This window comes from Hetaerina americana, unplaced genomic scaffold, assembly GCF_022747635.1.
Source record: "Hetaerina americana unplaced genomic scaffold, ioHetAmer1.1.p SCAF_1, whole genome shotgun sequence".
NCBI lineage: Eukaryota > Metazoa > Arthropoda > Insecta > Odonata > Calopterygidae > Hetaerina > Hetaerina americana.
This window is the reverse complement of record NW_027286069.1, coordinates 34454546-34473457: the sequence shown is the minus strand read 5'-3', so window position 1 is coordinate 34473457 and position 18912 is coordinate 34454546. Positions and strand designations below refer to the sequence as shown.

Below are 18912 nucleotides of genomic sequence, written 5' to 3'. Positions count from 1 at the left end.
TAAACAAACCCGTTTATGGTAAGCGTGAAGCCGGTGTTTTTATTTACTAACCACAAACAGAGTAGATTTAGCACTTGAGTTTTTGAAAGAATTATATACGAGTACCTAATCCCTGATTAGGTTTGATACCTCACCACCCTTCTCTCTCAATTCTGCATTACGTTTTGGAGCATGGTCATGACATAAAACGTCGTGATTGTGTAGGCAAAATAGGTGTCCCAGATTTCCGGATTGAACGCTATTTAGAAAAAAATGTACAGCTTTACCCGAAAGTGAGCCTACTTGGCGTACAGGAAAAATGATTCAACGCAATCATAGGACTTACTCATCATAATTTTTGTATTTTAACAACAACTACATGGTTGGTGTGTAGGTTTGATATTTTGTCATCATCTTGACCTGCTTGATGGCAAACTTTGATCAATGAAATGTCAATAACTATGGAGCTCTTTAAGGCTATCTGATTCTCGCTCCCTGAGTGAATCAGCGAAAACAAGTATTCATTTCTTTCTATCTTATTGATCTAAAGCAGCGAAACCCCGATCTTAAGCAATAAAAGTAATTTGCTAACTTAACCTTATATTTAAATCACACTAATATTTCATTGTCTGCATAATATTACACAATTCATTTGTTGAAAGGTCATTAAAGAGCAGTAGAAAAAAGAGAGCAGCTACCTTGACCATATTAGTCTTACAAAAATTCATTAATACAAATAATACAACGTGATACTAATAATACTAATTGATACTAATTAGAGATTAGAATAACTAGATTGATAATTTTATGTTAAATTATCTCCACTCTTAATTGTCACATGATGATTCGAGTCTCGATCGGGTTATCCGGGCAGTGTGCTTCTCATAGGGCTAGCCACTAACGAGGACGGTGATTAATTCCCATTGTCTGCTTAGAGCGCGTGACTGAATAATAGTGACAGGGCTCTTGGGGGTTTTCTTTCCCTTCGGCAATAACGGCAAGATCAGGTGAGGAGATTGATTTCGTGCAAACTTGTACCGCTCCTCCAGCTTAAGGAAAGAAATTTTTTGAATGCATATTGAGGTCAAAAGCGATGTCGCGGAGTTGCACAAATGCAATGCGCCTTCGCACGAAAAAACAGAGAAAGAGGGAGAGAGAGAGAGAGACGGCCAGTTGGGAAACACAGCGAGGAATGGGCTGGGGATGGCTCCGTGACCATTAAGAGAGGTTTTTCCTTTTCAAAAGTGATCTTTGGCTTTAAAGACAATTAAAGATGCTGCTAGAAATGACTATGCCAGAGACACGCATAGGTATTAAAGCCAGCTTTTTTTCTAAATTTACCACTCTATTTCAGTTTTAATCACAGATAAATAAAGGACCTTTTGTTGAGTTGACTAAGCATGAATGAGAAAAGTATGGGGCCTAAGAAAGGAAGCAAGTTCCAAGAAAACTGCGGGAGATGCCGCGACAGTAACTTTTAACGGAGTCGTCCGCTAAATGTGCATTGCAATGCAGCAATTTCAGAGTTTAAAAATCATTCCCCTTGACCGGTATCCCGGTAAGGGCGAATGATTTTTACACTCTAAAATTGTTGCATTGAAGATAGTTTCAATTTAAAAGTGCAGCAACGCCAGTAGAGATTGATTCATCGGAATACGATCACTCTTAGAGGGTCGTCAATTTGAATATGCATGCAAAATATTATCTACGAATTTTCTTTCATCGAGATTTTCAGAAATAGTAAACGTATCCTTAACAGAAGCATTTAAAGGGCTGGAGGCAGGGGGGAAAGTAGGTGGAGAACCAATTAAATTAGATTTTCGTGTGGTCAAACCTTAATTAGGCAGTTAGCTTGCACTAAGCAATGATTGCGAAGGATGGCAATCATTCCCAAGTGCTTTGCAGAAACAGCTCAATGGATTTGGAAAAGATTTCAATCATAAGGCAGCAAAAGTCACGAAATTCTCAAGGAATGGAAAGGTTAAAATATTCACTTAGTGCACTATAACAGTTCTCATTAATACTGAGCATTTTAGAAGAAGGTTGGAAAAGTAGAAAGGGCATTAAAAGAAGAATTGCTTTGAGTAAAGTAGGTATACAAAGAAGAAAGAGCTGATGACTGGAATCTTGAGTTAATATTAAAGAAAACTAAAGGCTAACTAAAATAAAACATTGGTAAAAAACTTATCATGAAATGTAGTTTTGTACGTCTACGAAACTTGGTGGTCTCTCGACTCGAGAGAAGGCTCGTCATTGTATTAATGAAGAATTTTTATTATTCTTGCTTTTAACTTGCAGGTGCGGAGGAGAATGGACAGAGAGAAACACAAATGAGAAAGTTTTACGGTATAATATCTATTGCCGGTAGAACAGTTACATATAAGCTTGTTGGAATAAATTTGAAGAAGGCAGGACAAATGGGTGGAAGAGAGGTAATGGGATGCTAAAGATGGTAACGAGGGGACAAAATTGGGAAGGTGAGATAAAAGGAGGAAAAGGATAGTGATTTTGGATGAAATGAAGGGAGGTTTAGACTTTTAGCAAATTTCGACTACAAAGATAAGATAAGGGAGATAGACTTCAGTACAAATGGGTATAAGTATTCATTATTTCTTCGGACAATTAAGAATTGTATTCGTTATAAAGCTAAGTTATCATAGACAAAGTATAAAAATTTTCGAATAAGAAGCGATTAAACGCTGCATAGACATCTGGTACATCTGCAAGTGCAGACGATTGAGAATGTTAATGGCTAGTTTATGTATTTGCATGTTTGTAAGTTAAAATGGGTTATATATAAATATATATACGTATATGGGGGTGACAATTGGTATGCTTTTGTTTGTTTTGCATGTGGTTTTATTCTATTGTACGGGGACAGTCTTAACACCCCCGCCGCACGCCCACGCGGCGGCTTGCGTGGTATTGTGTAGATGTGGAGGCATGCGGAGCTAACAAAAAATTTATTGCAATGTGTAATATGAGATTTAACACTATTTAGTAGCAACATTGTACAGTGCTTGGGTCCATTGAAAACCTACCCTTACCCGATAGACTACAACTAATAATACTGATGATAAAAACTTGTCCTTTGGAGTTCGGTTCTATTTTTATGTGTAATCCGTCCAACATTCGACGATCGTGTTACTTATTTCCCTTACGAACACACATTATCAGCGCTGAAATAAAATCTCACCCGTTACCTCTTGATTACAGAATGCGAGACATCATAAAATCGACAGCATGAAATTTTGAGTGGCATAAATGTTGAGGTGTGGTGTCCATTCAGATTAGAAGGGATAAGAGGTAGAACGTGATTCAAGCGAAGAAGAACAAGAAAGCGAAAAGTAATTTCAGATCACATGTACGAGGGCACAGACTATGCAGAGTCAAAGACAGATTTTATAAGAGGCAAAGCGTTAGAGCATGGAATATTTTCAAGGTTTGTCTCGAAGAAGAAAGAGCGCACCAAGTGCCATTCTTCAAGGACATCAAAATAATAGTCTTTCTTCTTTGCGGTACTTGCCAAAAACGGTTTGGATACATCAGCAGACGTAGGATATGAAATACACTTGCCAAGAGTAATTGCGAGACTATGGCTTGAAGCCGAGACCTTTCAACCGCCACGTCAATGTGTCTACCTGTATCAATGAATCGACTTCGTCTCTGTGAATGAGGCAATGATTCTTTTCTTAAATATCCTCTCCTGCTCATAAAGAAATAAAATTTTTACATGCCGCACGCATGCATTACTGTATAGAACTATATGAGCGTACGCAAGCGCAAAAGTAAATTTGTATCAAAGAAGTGAACACGAAGAACTCGTTTTCTCTTTCCTTTTTGGCAAGCACTTGGCCATTAAGTATTTACCTTGGCAGCGCACAGTGGTCAATTGAACCAGGGGCTTTGTTGCATAACGCTAACCTAGTTTACATGCCTCATTCAACCTTGATGAACACAGCAGGTTACTTCGGATCGGTAGCTAATTACCTCGAGCAATGCTCGTTGGACGTGGCGTAACTCTCACTTCAGCTTGAGCGCTCTGGGAAACGAACTTGGACACCTAAGAATTAGAACAAGTAAGGTGGTCTACTCATAGCGTCTAAATTCCACTAAAGCGTGATTCAACAGTACTTTTAATGTAAATAAACACTTGTTTTCATGAGTCGTTATCTCTACAAATGTTATATTTCAAAATATTCATGCCAACGGATAACGCAGAAAGAGGGACTCGATGATCTAAATTTCGCCCACATAAATATTTATGCACGTCTGTCTCCTGCGACGGGTGGCTAAAAACATTTTGTGCTTTAATGCGTGGAAGATCCACGGTATTTCTATAAGTTAGGGGAACACAATATTTGGATAATAACTATGCTATACAATGATTGCTATTGTGATCCGGTGCATGAACACAATATCGTATGGAGAATCGGCATGTTGACATTTACATACAAGAAAGATTTATAATTCAAGATGAAATAACTACAAGTATTTACCTGCATCACGCCCATCATAAAACAGCCCATTCGTAAATCAAACAACTAATAGAACACTCTAAGCGGCCAACAACAACCGTATTCAATTAGATTAATTTTTCCGCCGTATGGCAACTGTTGTTTTTGTTTTGATTAATTTACTGATATTTTTATTGATGACATTACTAATTTTTCGTGATTAATGGCATTATTCACCTCCTCTATACTTCTACAGGTACACTAACTACTACCATGTTCTATATTATACCCCTTTTTTTCTTAACGTTTGGTCCATAAGACCCTGTGAGACAGAGAGAGAGAGCACGTCGGTGTCGATTCTGCAATGTGGGTACGACTACTTTTAATAATAAAAAGTAATTAGCACCAAACACAACATAGCATTTATCCTACGGGAAGGAATCAAAGTCGAGGTATTTCCGTAAGGTGTTATGAGCCACCCTCTGTAGGGTAGAAATCCATACAAAGGCAGCTGTCTATTACGATTTTTTAAATTAAAATGTACCAAAATATCTTTAAGTTTGTAAATCGGTATTCATACTCTGCGATTTCATCTGGAGCATGCCCACTGTGAGGAAAGTAGACCCATCTGCGGTAGCATTGTTGGTAAGATTTAAGCCTGGAAGACCCAAGGTTTTCAGATCAGAATCCTGACATAAGCCTAGAAGATATTTTATTACTCTAGGATCCGTAACTCAGTTAAGATAGTGCGATTAGACCTTAGCCGTTCGAGAAGCGAAAAAGGGAGCAAGAGTACCACCACAAAGAGATACGTATAGTTTTTCGTGCATATTTTGGATCATTTATCCTCCTTGAAGGATTGTATGGGGACAGCTAGCCGCTGGGTTCATATGAGCAATAAAATTATCCATAAGAGCGAAAGAGGCGCAAATATTCCGCGCCATCTGGCTCATCCTTCCCCTCCCTCGGGGTCAGAAAACAACCTTCCTGAATTAAATTTATGACCGCATTCACCACGAGACACGATCCATCTCCCGGCACCCCTGTCGCAACCGCGCTCGATAAGACCGCGAGGGGGGGGGGGGTATTCACCCCCGCTGTTTTCGCCATCCGTTCAGGACACAATAGTAACCTCCACCGCGGCAATTGGCCGCCGTGAAATATTTTGGGCCTGACCCTAGCCTCCATTCTCAATTGGGACTGGTCACGGGGTTGTTCTTCCGAGCCCGTACGTAAATTCGATGTTACGAGGCGGACCCCTTCCCCCTTTCCGCCCCCCCTCACTCGTCGCTCCCATTCCATCGCATAGGTCCTCCTCCGCGACCTCCGAATTTCAATCTCCAAGACAGCTCGTTCACCACTTGCCCCTTCGAAGGCGCGCCTCCAATCTTGATGTGGCCGGAATATATGCGGGTGAAGTCCACGGTGGTGGCTTTTGGGTCACACCGGACGAATCACAATGACAATGCGAGGGAAGTTCGCGGGCACAGCTCTCATCATCCCCCTCTCCTGATGCATGTCAAACGAGGAAGGACATACCCACGGCGACCGAAGGAGCAATGAGTCCGCAATCACGATTTCTGTGCTGTCATTTTAGATGTGAAGGATGGTTTTGCGGTCATGGACAAGGGAGAGGAGAAAGGGCATTAGCCTGGGAGAGATTCCAGTGAGTCAAATGTTAAATGTATCACCCAATGGACAGTATTACGCACTTGGGGTACTATCCACGAACGCTGATGAATCAAATAACAGGGACTGGACTTACGATGAAAACCCAAACTGATTAGAGAATCTGGGATCCCAGAACCATGAAAATAGTGCATCAAATAGAGATGAATCATCGCACATGTTCTGGGAATAAGTATGTTTTCATCTAGATGAACCTTGAAATGGAATGTTAGTTCCTCTACATCAGCCTAGATGACCCCCATCACAATTCACGAACGATTGGAGTTAAAAGTTTTTTCCCCGGAAATGTAGGAGACTGAGGACATTTGCATTATAGGAAACAGCTAAGCATTCATAGCTGAAAGAATAATTTAACTAAAATAATGAAACTTAAACATCAATTCGCCAGTCATTAGGAGTATATTGTAAGTATTAAAATGAAATAGGACCGCTGGAATGTCAATCAGTAGTAATCATTAGTACTGATTGAAATTTTCTAAATATAATTAGTGTAAGAAACGTAATTCGATCTTTTCCTACTACCAACATACTCTTTCATTCAAGTGTCTCGAAAAAAACAACGCGGGATACTCCGGTAAAGATTAAAGCAAATACATAGGCGAGATGCACGAGCTTAATGACGAAATATTTTTTCACCATTAATTAAAAACTGTACAAAAACACAAAAAAAGAAGCGCAGTCGTGTTGGAAATCCATCCGGTTTGCCCAATTTACCGTGCATCCATTCAAGTCCCATTACGAGGAGGCTTTGGGGGGGGGGGAGTTGACCCTCGCGACCACCCTCCTTTCAATGCAAACGCTTGCTCCCATATTTTTTTAAAGACCAATACCCTCCAGTTTTGGAGAAAGAGCCCGCTTTACATGAAGCACTACTCTAATACCACAGTCAGCAATCAACACTTTGTTTAGGTACGTGGGGGCAGGGCACGATTTGAGCTAAGTCTGAAGAGCCATGAAGTTCACGCATTCAACACAGGGAGGAGGCAGTGCCTTTTCTCGGCCTCGCCTATTGTTTCTCATGAATTTATATTATCCATAAAATCGCTCCGCTTGGATTCTAGCTGGGGTTACCCAAAGCCATTGCCCAGGGTTTTGAACCTGGAACCCATTCACTCAATAGCTGAGCGCGTTTGAGGCACCGTGTGTTATCAAACCCAATTCCAGCCAAGCCACCGATCTGCTTACGAAGCTCCATGGCATGTTTTTTAGACTGGTGCCAACCCTTATGAATGTATGCTTACTATAAGGACAAGGGGGCCATTACCTTTTCCTGTGGTATCTAGCCTATCCCAGAAAATTCTGGAGCCTATACATTGAGTGTAAGAATTAATTGAATAATGAATGCATTTTTATTCCAACCCTACTAGTGTCATAATCATTACGCATACATCTCCCTTTATTGCACTCAAACTGATTATCCCCCAAAGTAATATTTTGCGCTCAACTCCATTCTCTTATTGATGCTGTTAAGTACGCTACTTTAAATTTTATCATAGGTAATCCACCAGTTGAGGTAGGTTTTAGATGGGCACAACTATCAAATAAATATTTTGTCTCTCCTAACAAAACACAACCTAAAATCCTACTCCACATGCAACAAAGTCCCTCTTAATCTCCGTATACTCTCTTCCTCCCTTAATTCCGTCCAACATCCCTATCCTATCTCGGCCCCTTCCTCGTCTGTCCAACATCTTCCCCTCTACCACACTCGAAAAACACAACGCGGGATACCCCGGTAAAGATTAAAGCAAATACATAGGCGAGATGCACGAGCTCTGGAGCGATGGAGCTTTACATCCATTTTTTTCTGTCTCCTAAGAATTTCTTCGAGCAAACCCCTTTCCTCCACCCACACTTAGCACTTCCTCGTTTGTTTTCCTTTCTGTCCACTTCACCTTCGCCATCCTTCTCTATACCCACAATTCAAAAGCCTCCAATCTATGCCTATCATCCTCTTTCAATGATCATGTTCCCCCGCCGTACATGACTACGCTCCACATCAAAGTTTTAACGAGCCTTTTCTTTCCTTCCCTGTCATTAAAGCTCTCCTCGTTGTGAAAACTTCTTTGCCTAACGCAATTCTTATCCTTATACCCCTACTACTTTGACCTTTTGGTCCAAAACACTTCCGTGCTACGTAAATTGTTCCACCTACTGCAGTTTCTGCCCTTCTTTTAACATTGAAATTAACCCTTCTCTTACTGGAAAACGGCATAAAATTTATTTAATTTATATTGATTCTCATCCCATATCTATCGCACTGAATTTCCAATGTACTCAGCAATGCTTGCAATTCCTTGGCTGACTGACAAACTAAAGCTTGATCATTACCAAAAATAAAGAAGGGTGAGGAGCGCAGTCTTTTTTTCAGTAGTGCTTGGTAGACGATTTCCTAACGGTTTAAACAATAGCATTACGACATCAGGTAATATCAAGGTCCAAACCAAGGCAGAGAGCTGAGTTTCGATAGGCTTACGGTATGGAGCTGCCACTAGGTTTCCTAAAAATCATAAACAGTATTCTGGGGCCTAACTAGTAGACAAGCACTACGACTAGCCATCTAGTAACCTGATGCGTAATCAACATCGTATTAAATATTTTAATCGACTCTGTGGTGTCTACGTTCCTCGGATCTTTTCCGAAATCGAACGTACTCGTAGGGTATGTAGTTTTCAAACCCAAAACATCCTCCGTTGAATGAGAAAATCACAACCTCTCCACCATTTTGTCCTAATTGATTCTCAAGGCCGGCACTCGGAACACACCCGCGGGAACCTATCAGTTCCCTCCAATTAGAAATGGATGAAGTAAGACGGGGCGAAGTGAGGGGGAGAGATGTCGGGGAGGTGACGGCAGAGGTCTTGGTTCGTACGCGGATAGTTCTCGCGTACGAACCAAGACCTATTTAACCGGCATCCTAATTAACCGGCGTGATTAGCACGTCCTTCGATAATTGAGGAGTCTGCAGATGGCCTACCGCAAACGTCTTTGCCATCGGGAGCACCAGATGCATTCATCGAAGAGATTAGTTTCTTAAATGCTAGTTATTCTTTTCATTTCAGTATCAGTTTTAAAAAACTATGTCAAAACAGCAATCACAGCTGAAGAAGACTCCACTGCTGTCGATTTTTTTGTTAAGACAAATGGTGAATTTGTGCTGACCAAATAAATTCGTTGCTTGAGGAGCGAGTATCACTGAATATAAGTTTTGGCAGAGTAATGACAATCATTAACTGATGAAAACCCGTTAAATAAATCATGGAAAGAAACCAATTTCTATGCAGGACGTGAATTGTTCAGCATATCTCTACTGCGTACTCGATTGATGAACCTTGAAATTGCAGTAGTGACACGGAAGAGACCCTGGTGGCAGCATGCTATCTTTTGTAAACGCTACGGAAACACCAATTGAGATCCCTTTATTATTTGATGGGTGTGACGAATAACAACTTGTTGACCCATTGGAAATCTTCTTAAATCTAGAAAGCTTCTTAAATTCATAATACCTGCCAGATCGGATTGCAAAAACACCATACATCCATTGAAATGTCTACGGGTTCATTGTTTTCGTTGTGCATAGAAAATTTGTAAATCTAGAGCGATACTCCAATTGACTACTTCTTGATTATATGTTAAATAAATAATAAGCATCGGAATGACGGATTCTTTCATCATGCGTAAAAGAGATTCCTGTCAAAACCAAAAATTCCTTTAGAGAAGGTACAGGATGCGGCGTATTTACAGCATGCTCATTCTAGTTGTGTAATTACCAATGATCATCGATACTACTTACATCATATGACTATGTATAATCAACAATGATGAAGACGTCGAAAATTTTCGCATTCCCAAATTGAAGCCGAAGCAGTTATAACTATTTCATTTTGTCAAAAATAGCATAGATTACTAATGTGTTTGCAATTTAAATGTTAACCTTAGCTTTGGAAATACGAGTACATTGTACTCTTAGAGAAAAGCAAAACCTTTTCTACCAGATCCACAACCGAAAAAATGGCTCAATTTAAAGCTGTAAGCATTACCTCTTACATATCAAATCAGTTCAGTCTAAAAGATGAAATTTTGTTCATCAGTTGAGCACACGTAAAGCGACCTCTACATAAAATTTCACATTTTTTCATGAAGATCCATCGGAGATTATTTAAGTCCAATTTCTTTCAAAATGTTCATTTTGGAGCCCCTGCTGAAAACGGATGTTTTCCTAAGCCATAATTTTTATTTGCAGGCTCTCTGTAGGTTGGTCAAAACATAAATTTTGAGCCCTTAGCCTAAACCCATTCATTTAAAAACTCTTAATACTCACAAATTCATGTTTTCCCTTTCCTCCTATTTTAGCCTTCGATTCAGAATGAGAGCATAATTTTGGGCAAAACTTACATAGGCATATTATAATTAGACCTAGCTCTTACAATTTTTTGGAAAATCAAGGTTTCCATAAACAGCCATTGCCATTGAAATGCCATTCACCATGTCCAAGAAAGGGCCGTTCCGGGACAACTAAGCATAGATAAATAAATAAATGGTTTTGATATGCTAAAACATGCAGGAACCCATGAACCAAAAATAATTGTTTTCAAAAATGGACATGCGACCAATTATTTTTAAATTTGAAGGTACCATATGGAATGACCCATTTGGAATTCGCTAGATATTTCTCAGTGGTGAAATTTATCGTTTTACTGCAACAACTTAAATGATAACTGAACATACTATTGAAGTCTCGAAGAATTATGGAGCAGGTTGGACGAACGAAAATCATAGAGGGAACCCAAAAAATATCATCTTGATTTGATCGCATGCTCGGTATAAAAGGTCGACAGGTGGCGAAAAAAGCTTTCGCACCAAAAACTACAATTCACTTTACCGTAACAGCCACTACCTCCGCGTTCGTGAGAAAGGCTCCGAAATTTGGAGAGAAATCGCCGATCCAGTGACCGGATCCCTTGCATGATTGATGCGGTGGCGCCGATGAAAACTATTTCAGAGCGCGCGGGGGTACGAGAGCATATCTTAGGGGTACAACGGCCAAGTTCCTCTCACAATCAAACGCATGTGATGGTTATTTACCCGAAAACACGAGGAGCAGAAGATAATGAGATCAAGATCACTTCGATGACTTCGATCAACAAAGTCGATAGCTCAAGCACAGTTACTCGAGATAAGTTCTTCCGAAACAACTTTCTTCATCTCGTCACCCGTTTCAAGTTATGGCGGATTACACCGCATTTTGTCTTCCAGCCTATGATCGTCTTCAAGTACTGAAGACATAAATGTTCGTGATTTTAAAACGCCTTTCGATCATATCGAAATGAAATTCTAAGTTAACGGTCATACCTGGTTAGACTTGATCACTGTTAGTTTTAATTAATATTATTAGCATAGGAAGAGTTTCATTTTTCTTATAGCGCAACCTCCGCTGTGATTACCATATTTTTATGATCTAGTCTTGTGCCAACTCCATTTATGAATCGGGGGTAAGCTGTTTCAGCTTTATATACTTATGACTCATATTGGCTCATTATGGCAGAAATACCCTTACTCGGAGGGATAAAATGAGAATAAAGAGACATTGTTGGCTAAAGAAACTCCGATATTTTTAATCGAAACGATCAACAAGCACTTTCATCTTAGATACCGCCAAGTTCCGCGGGTTACCACGACTAGCATTTTAAGCTAAATGCAAACTAGGCATTCGATAGCATGTACACAATAACATTCATGTACATATCCGAAGCAAAAATTAATTTTTATTCAATCCGTAAATATAAAAAATGTCAGTGAAGATAAGGTAAATATCCAATATTCGAGAGACAAATATTCAGTCAAACGATACATAGGATACGCGGTAGTCCAAGGGTAGAGCGTTGGACTGCTGACCGGAGGGCCTGGGTTCGATTGCCGATACCGGTCGATTAGGATTCGATGAGTATCTGTCATTAAAAAGGGAAAACCTGTGATCTTACTATTCAAATACAAAATGCAATAATACCATATATGTAAGAGGAAAAATTTGAAAGCAGATGGAAATTATACGTCGAAAAACTAGGAAAGGCTGACCTCTCCGAAAGACAACTTAAAGGAAGAGCTGCGAGAATGAAGAGGCCTGAGACCTGGATATACGCAGAGGTGAACTCGATAAAGCAGAGGATGGCCTGAAGAAAAACAAGGTGACCGGAGCAGACAAAATCAATGAAGACATTATCAAGCGCTCGAAGCTGAGAGGTTCCAACTACCGACGACTAAATATTAAAGCTACGAAGACACGTACTCAACCGTCTCGGAAATTTCTGTCTTGCTCTGTCAGGCATCTTTATAGCAGATATTTCCGAAGAGATTTAGGAATTCAAGAGTTCAATGGTCTTCCAAGTACTTTCGGAATTGAACATGAAAATCGATTGGTAGACAGTAACAATAACCTTAGTACCATCCGGATCGAGAAGATGAAGGGAGATATTGCGCTAGAGAATGTAGAACACCACCAAAAAAATACAGCTATGAACCCAAAGGTCGGTTTATAACAAATGGAATCATTTTTAACACTGCGCCGGTTGTCACTTGGTGAAAATATTTAATATCCAAGATAATAAACAACTCTTTGAATCCTAAATAGTACATACATATACATGTAGAGTTAAAACTCATTAGGTTATTTATTCTATTATCATGGCATCCTTCTTTTCACTCGGACCAGCACAACATGAAATGGAATAAGTTCGATGGACGTCTTTTGTTGGATAACTAGGCTAAGAAGATGTTTCTGATGATGCATTTCGCATCGCGTTTGCATTCCTTGTTTGAATGCGTATATTCAAAGGCGATACGCCTTCCTTTGAAAATATTCGCGTGGCATTCTATACATCGGAGAAATGTTCCGTTGGAAAAGCAGTCTGAGGGGATACGAGCCTTTGAAATCTAGAGGTCGGGTCTGCTGAGATAAAATGAACAGCACATAAGTTCAACAGCAAGGAAACAGGAAATTACAAGGGGAAAAGGCCATGTGGAGCGCTAGCACCCATGATTTTGTTCTTTTAGAATAAGAAACCAGATGAATTCGTCACACCTTACGGCATTAATAATTTATTAAAAACCTATTATATGGGAAAATGGAAGTTTCTACAAGAATGCATAGGGGATGAATGCGCAAATCAAATAAAGAGGCCGGCTATAGCTATAGCCCGGAGAGTAGGAGCATTCGTGTCAGGGAAGAATATGAGCTGTCATCAACAACATTTGAAAACGTAGAATTTCCAACATATATCGATCAACTGGTGCCGTCATCCCATAACTATAGACACTTGGCTCGAGAACTACACAACTGTTTGACCATCAGGAGGCGATTTTTGATGGGTGCGGCAAACCTTCCTCAAAAAACCCTATTTCATAAGGTATTCCATGATTCTCCAATGCGTCGCTTTTGCTTTTCCTGCTATTTAAGTCAGACGTACTGTCATTATCATATTATTATTCGGACCTACGATAACTTCACCTCCTCAGTGAGTTCTATGGGGCGAACGAACGAGGATATTTTAAAGATATTTCAAGGCTATTAAACCATAAACTGATTCGTGGCCCGAGGGCACGGGTCAATCGATAATATTTGAGACTCCTAGTTTGAATATCATAATTCTATGGAACGTTCGAAAACTATAAGTACCCTTGTCGGAGATTGACTGGCACACAGATATAATATGCCAAAGCCATTATCAACCAATTTCTCAACTGGAATCAACAAGTTTACAATAACTCAAAAGAGTGTTTAAAATTAACATCCAATACTGCGAAACAAAAGGCCTTCCGGCCACCATTCGTCACTAATTAGTGCTCTTCTTCATAATACAACATTTCGTATTCCGATATCGTTTCGGCACTTATCTAATGCCGCCATTCAGGAGGACCTTACCTTAAAACGAAAATTCATTTTGAATGCAACGGTGACCTTCATCTTTATTACCTCCAAATGTGACCGGGTATATCCTCCGCTAAGACGAAAACTTAAAATTTAAGTCCGTCAATAATGAAAATTCTTCCTGGCTTATGATATACTTTCAAAGTCCTCGGAATTGGTCAATCTTTCTAAACAATGCCTTTCCCAACTTTTCACTCGTTCATCAGCTCAAGGGTATAAAGGTCTTCCCGGAAATCTCGAAACTTTCTTTAAGGCACAAACCAAAGTTCCCCAATTTATATAACTGGAAATATCGAGCAACAGCGTGTTCTTGATGTCATAGACGTGACTCGAACCGCGAAATCTAGGCTAGTGGGAAGTCCTGGAAACCCCAGTCAGTGAGATTACTACCCGCCAAAGTAAATCACCGCTTTCATTACCTTCGTTATTTCTCCAGTATTAGGAGTAGGTGGAGCATTATTTTAACATCTGGGCCTTTCTCTTTAGAAATTTTCGTTCGATTGATATCGAAATGAGTGTTGTTAATTGAGCTCAATTTTCTGACTCAAGCACCGATTAGCTCCTCGATCTTAAGTTCTTAAAGCGCGAAATTCTAGAGCAATGGACGACACCTAAGGGAGAATTGTTGGTCGAAAGGTTTAATAACGGACTCCCTGATGTGCCTCGAGAATACATGCAATTGCTCGTCATTTCACTTAATTTCCACTTAATTATTCGAAAAGTAAATCAGTTGAAGAAAATTGTAATTGCTCACCCACAGCCCTCTTACCAGGTCATTCCGGCAGTTAGGATAAACGGATATAGCATGCGGCAAAATACCATACCTATTTGGGGAAGGTGTGGAATGACAGAGAGGACCGCGGAGGGGAAAGTTGTGTGAGTGAATTGACCCATAAATTCAATGGGCTCAAGTGCCATAAAATATTCTGCCCTTACTTTACGTCGGTTATTTTATGAGGAGGACTTTCGCTGATTAAACTCACTATCCATATTTCTTTCTACACTTCTAATATACTCAATCGGGAGTAAAACTTTCCAAAATGCGGGAGAGGGTAGCCATAGCAAGGAATTCAATATATGTGTTTAATGAATGGAGCGGATGGGAATTGAACGCATGCGCATGGCTAAATCATAGAATCAATATTTTACAGCTTTATGAGAACGATACCATTTTGAATTTCTTTCGCTCGGCATATTTTGGTATATTTCTGTAAACGGAGGTGTAGGTTAGGGTAAAAAAGTAATCATTTATTACGTTATTCGGGTGGGTTTATACTTGCTAGCAAGTCTGGAAGACAGACATCCACGTGATAACTGCCCCGTTTATAGTGCGTGTAGGGCGCACGTCGCGTAAAGGTGGGTCTCGAACGGTCAACTACTATTACACATCCAATTTAACTTTTCAAACACTTCCCCACAATATTATGACTTTTTCCCAGCTTTATTTCTTTCTTTCGCTCAACACATTTCCTCCGCCCGTTTAAAATGTTACTTCGTCTTTCCTCTTCCACGTTGACCCAACATAATCCATTTTATTACTACCGCCAACAAATTGATACCATCCACTCTATCCCAACTTTCTGTCCAGCTCGAACTTGCCTTAACTTCCACTCTTCTCTTTTCCTTTCTATCACTTTTTCACCTCCCGTCTATTCTCATCACTCCTTCCAAACTCTTCCAAATCCAAACAATTAAAACACACAGTCAGTTCCTACAAACTTAAATTACTATTTCCAACCTTGATTTTGCCTCTCTTAGTATTTCGGAAAAAAATGTGTACTCACTAGGTCAATTTTTATTGTACACGAGTTATAAAATATAAATGGAAAAAATGGAATTGATTTAAACCACTTATATCGAGTATTGGCCGATGGGGGTTGAATGGCCGAATACCGTTACAGCGCCATTTGAGAGTTATTGAGAATTCTGTCTTTCTTGTCACTATTTTAGAGTTCCAGTCGATTCGGTTCATCTGTGTAGCTCAGCGATTCCAAACTCTGACTTGACAAGAAAGAAAAATGTATAAATACTATCGTATTTTTTTGATATTACAGCACTAAACGAGAATTTCCAGCATTAGAGCATGTGAGCAAGTCATAATTCTTCGCCGCAACGCTCTTTCGTTGCGCGTGACTGATCATACTCGACGATGCATCACGAGAGTATGTGTAAAAAGAAAGATACATCAGCTCCTAAGTTTAAGCATAAAGGCATATACGCGGCAATAAGTTCTTCGGCAACGAATAAGTACTCCCCAGCGTACCTTTGCGTTCTTATTACCACTGCTCTCGGAGCAATAAAGATCACGTCTCTATTTCTTTTAAGATCTGTTTCGGCCTGTGCGAGCTTTTCAAGCCAAGGAAGATCCTCCCTTATTTTGACTTCCTCCACTCTATGCATGTTCAACTCACTCGCCACTGAAATTACGTCGAGGACGAAATGAGATCATGGTTCGTCCTCTACTCACCCCCACCTCTTGAGTTGAGGACGAGCGTGGGCTCGCACGGTCCTCCACGAAGCGGGAATAAACCGCGCCGCTCTGGGGAACGCGGAGCACTCGAAGCACTTCAAGTGATCCCTCTCTCGCCCTCTTCCACTCACTCACCTCCACCGGTCTCCGTCCGCTCTTGAGGACTCTCGAAAAGATTAACTCAGGGGCACCCCGATGGCCGGGAATCAGAGTGAGAGGGCGAGACTTATTTTCAGGCGGACTGGGCGCCAGCGACCTCTTAGATTTGAATTTGATAAAGAGTGGAAATGCACTGAAACAAAATCCCTTGCGTACGTAATTCACGGAAGTAACGGTGAGCCAGATAATTACGTTCACATCCTACCTCCCTCCTCTCGTTGAACGATAGTTTCATATAACAAGGCTTCTCCCATCCATGAGTCATTTTCTGGTTGTTGCCTTTATAAATGTACGATCTACAGCTGCTTTCCGGAATGCGTCGTGATAAAACTGGTTTTCTAATTTGCAGAAGACAAGGAAGTCATACATCAGCGATCAATGATCGTAAAGTGACATGGAAATAATATTTCCCAAGGACTTGATAAAAAAAATCATCACGCAATAACACAAAATCATGAGCCATAAGAGCTGCGTCGGGTTTAAGGTAGGGTGCCTACTATTTAGAGGCAGTAACGTAAATTTTTTGCAGTTAATGAAATAATAGGTTGTCATTAAAAATTTCGTTAATACACGTTGCCATATATATTTTTCCTTTAGAAAACATTAAGGACACACGAATCTGGAACAACTAGAAATATTTTTTAGCTCACTATACCCCTTGACTTACAGATAACGCCAACGACTAAGTATTCACAAAAACTCCAGTTTTACCAAGTTGGATTTATAGTATTTGTCGGGAATTCCTATCAAAAAATATTATGCTGGATCATAAAGAAAAATTTCCAGCATCGCTGGGCGCTGGTAAAATGCACTCAATTGTAAACTTAGTATATCAACTGAGGTTTTAACTTCTCATACACAAAATCGAAAGCCAAGTAGAAAATATTCCCGGGCCTAGATTTTACTTTTCCATGACTTATTTATAAATAGCTGATAATGATGCACTAAGGTTTAATCTGGACTCTATCTCCTGTTAACCACGATAAATACTGAACGGCTAATATTATTTCCATTATTTGCTATTTTTTGTGATGGATTCAACGAAATACTGACGAAAATAAGCTGATGTACGTTATGCATAATCCAAGTCAAGGAAGGTCAAGAACCTGTTGCTGGCTGTGCATGACTCTGCCCCACGATCGATTCTTCTGAGCGCCTTTGGTTCACCAAAGCAGAAATGTTGACGTGGAGAGGTAGATATCACGGCTCCGCTAACTTCCAAAAGAGAGGTGAACATTTAACCAGTCATTAAACCTCGCAGCCAATCGATAACGTTTCCTTGCCCTTGGGGAAACCGAATGGACCAAAAGCAAACCATCAGCTATGTTCTCAGTCGGCCAAAAGTGAACGATTTTAAAATGTGTTCCAAAATGGTGACACCTTTCTCAGAATGTTTGCATGACATGGACGACATCAGGTTAGTGGCCGTAGCAACAAGCTGACTTAATTATTTCCATAAGATTCCCACTTTCCGGTAAGTTGGAATGGTCTTTCCCCGGAATTATCTTTAGAAAAGTACAAAGCTGCCATAAATGGGTTGGCGGAATATGACAGCTTGTTAAATGCATTTCTTCCGCAAATAAATGGGGGCACTTATCAAAAAAATATAATAACATAAAAAGTAGCAAATAACCGAGTTGTAATTAATTGCATACAGAGGAGGTAATGCTCGATGGAGGTGTCGATGCCTGAAATTTCGGATTATCAGCTGTCCTTCAGTGTGTCCACAGTTCAGAAATGAGTTTTAGATGGCCATTAGAGCAAATAGAAACTGGCGAATGGCTTGAAAACCTCTTATTAATCATTCATGTCTCTCCAAAGGCTGTGTGGGTGCACGTCATATTTTAAGGATTATTATTTATTTTATTTTATTAGGAGAAAACTTCCCGTGAGGCGTACCTTGAACTCAACAGTCCAAGAATGTTCGCTGTGCACATTTTTTCTGATCGAAAAATTCAGAGCTGGAGGTTTATGCATACCAAGACAACCTCTGTGAAGAGACTCGAATAGAGACTATAGGCGTACATGATTGACTTATATACCGACGCGAAAATTCCTATGATGGCTGAAGTAACAACCGAGAGTTCTTAAGTTGTCGTGAAATTTCTCTTCTGAGCAATACAAGTCAGAGTGAATCGAAGAAAAGTGCCCCAGATTTGAAACAAATCAATAGTAAGCTTAATGAGTTCTAGCACGCAACTACTTCTCGCGGTGAAAAAGTCAGTTCGGTAGTC

The 18912-nt window shown here is 40.0% G+C and overlaps 1 protein-coding gene across 1 annotated transcript in view; it reads right to left on the bottom strand.

Moving 5' to 3' along the window:
• The window catches only part of LOC139690627 (organic cation transporter protein), a 113615-nt gene that overhangs the window by 36630 nt on the left and 58073 nt on the right, over positions 1 to 18912 (bottom strand). The gene's annotated exons all lie outside the window — the stretch shown is intronic.